The sequence below is a fragment of the Babylonia areolata genome, chromosome 16 (genome assembly GCF_041734735.1).
Source record: "Babylonia areolata isolate BAREFJ2019XMU chromosome 16, ASM4173473v1, whole genome shotgun sequence".
In the NCBI taxonomy this organism is placed as follows: Eukaryota; Metazoa; Mollusca; class Gastropoda; order Neogastropoda; family Buccinidae; genus Babylonia; species Babylonia areolata.
In genome coordinates, this window is record NC_134891.1 from 22,432,507 (window position 1) to 22,435,474 (window position 2,968).

Genomic DNA, 2,968 nt, shown 5'->3' on the forward strand with positions numbered 1-2,968 from the left:
CGATTCAATTTTTCTTTTATGTTCATTCTAGTTAATTCAGAGTCCATTTTAGAATTATCATATGCAGTAAACACGTCGATTGTGTAGTTAGTATCGCTGTATGTGTTCCGTCCAGAGTTTGCATTTCTTTTCTTTTAATTTGCTACAGAAAAACAGTATCGTACCGTCTTCTTACTTAACACCCTAGTTTCCAGAAATTTGGAAGTGGTGTTTTGGTGTGTTTGGATCCGGACTGAACCTCAACGAAATAAACCGTAAATGATCCGGAAATACAGCTTCATTCGGTAGACTTACAACCTATTATTGGCATGAATGTAAAGATTTTTTTTTTCCTATTAAGCTTAATCCAAATTTGGTGTTGGCAGACAAAGTATTTCCAGAGAAAATGGCAAGGTTAAAGTTTACCACGGACACAGAGACTCACGGAGACAATCAAACACCAGTCTATAACATGGACTCACTTTGTTTACACAAGTTAGTCAGTAACGTGCTTGCCACAGAAAGCAGCAGCAGCAAAAAAAAAAAAAAAAAAAAAAAAAAGTTTCAGTTTCAGTTTCAGTAGCTCAAGGAGGCGTCACTGCGTTCGGACAAATCCATATACGCTACACCACATCGGCCAAGCAGATGCCTGACCAGCAGCGTAACCCAACGCGCTTTGTCAGGCCTTGAGAGAAAAGAAAAGAAAAGAAAAAAACAACAACAAAAAACAAAACAACAACAACAACAACAAAACAAACAAACTAACTAATAATAATAATATAATAAAACAAGATGACTGGAAAGAACTGAATTTTTCCTATTTTTATGCCTAATTTGGTGTCAGCTGACAAAGTATTTGCAGAGAAAATGTCAATGTGAAAGTTTAACACGGACACACAGACACACACACACACACACACACACACACAGACAACCGAACACCGGGTTAAAACATAGACTCACTTTGTTTACACAAGTGAGTCAAAAATAACAAAAAAAAAAAAAAAAGAAAGAAAAAAAGTAATAATAATGAAAATAAAATAAATAAATAGATAAAAACAAATAATAATGATGGTAAATAAGCAAATAAATGTAAAAAAGAAAAAAAAGGAAAAACAAGGAAGGGACAAAAAAACCAAACAAACAAACAAACAAAAAAACAACCAAGGAAGGGACGGTCAGGACAGTGGCGAGGAGGAAAGGGGGAGAGGGGTGGGGGTGGGGTGGGGGTGGGGGGTCTCCCTCCTCCTCCTCCTTCGCGCGCATCCTGCCGAGACCGATGGATTCGTTGCACTCAGACCCTGAATCTGTTTGTCCGGTGGTTTGCTGTTGGACCCCACTCGTAATGCTGCCGCGGACCAAGCTCAGCAAAAAACAACAACAACAAAGAACAAAACAACCCCCCTCAAAAACAACAGCAACAACAACAAAACAACCCCCCCCCCCACCAAACTTTTTTGCTTTGTTTTTTTTGGGTTTTTTTGTCCCCCCAAACAAACAAACAAAAACCCACAAAAAACACCACCAACAAACAAACCCCCCCAAAAAAAACAAACCCGAATACGTGCGTGGATCTGCTTTCAAGGAAAGATGCGAGGCAATGAAGCAACAACAAAATCATGGCACAGAAAACAGCAGCAACAACAACAACAACAACAGCAGCAAAAAACAACATGTCCAAAATCTAATCATCCAGCTAAGCCCACCCTCTCCCCCGCTCCCTATCAATGAAACTAACCGACGATGGCTGCGGGCAGAACTTTGGAGGAGAACTAATCTTCCACAGGCTTCCACCACCTCCAAAATTCGGCACATAAACTTGGCATTAGCTGCCGGCAGAGCTCAGACACTGCTCTTTTCCTTTCACTGCATTCCCACCCAACTCGTACCCCCCCCCCCCCACATCCCCACCCCCTGCCCCTCCCCTCTCAACCCCCCCCCCATCCCCGCTCTCCTCTCTCTCTCTCCCACTACCTCCCATTTTCATTGCCCCACAACTCTCGGGGACAGGTGAAGAGAGGATGGAGATAGGGAGGAGGTAGAGGGGTGAGTGAGGGGGTGAGGGGGGTGGGGTGGGGGCAGAAGGGGAAAGGGGGTGGGGGTGGGGGTAGGGGTGGGAGTGGGGGGGTTGGCGATCGCAAAAGCCGAACCCATGGGCACGGGGGATGAGAAGGCTAAAAGGTGGAGATTAACAACCCCTTGTCTGATGTTGACCAGTATGATGATATGATGTTATGGTGTGATATCTTATATGATATAATGTATGATGCGATGTGATGTGATGGGTGGTGGTTACCTGTCCGTTTTCCTATTGAGCGTTGGGGGGGGGGGGGGGGGCAGGAGGGGAGGTGTCATAGAAACAGGAAGATACCCTGCACCCTCCTCCACCGCTCCCCCCCAGAACGGACAAAGACTGCCTGTAAAATCTGGACCTTGCAACTGGAATGAACTTCCTCTTTCGCTTCGTCAAGTCTCCGCGCTCAGCTCTTTCAAGTCTGGCCTTAAAACCCACCTCTTCCCAAAATAGCCTCCCTTCCCTGCGTCTTCCTTGTCTTCAGTTTCTCCAGTTTTAGAGTTATGCATGCGTGTGAATGACTGGTGCGAAGCGTTTTGATTTGTCTCTGTACAAGATTCAGCGATATATAAATACCATTATTATTATTATTATTGTTTTTGTTGTTGTTGTTGTTATCTCAAATCAGCAAGGCTCAGAAACAAAGGGGTTAATTCTTTAAGGTGGTGGTGGTTGTTGTTCGTCCACCGTAGTGGATGAGGACCTCAGCATCTCTTCTAGGTGGGTGACTGGATTCGATGTGTGTGGAGAGATGGTGGGAGAAATGCTCAGGCACACATGCGGTCGCACGTGATGATGATACGGATACTTATATAGCGCCTGTCTTCGGTCAGAGGCTAATCTCTAAGCGCTTTACAAACACGGAGACATTTGCACAACAGGCTGCCTACCTGGGTAGAGCTGAGTGACAGCTGC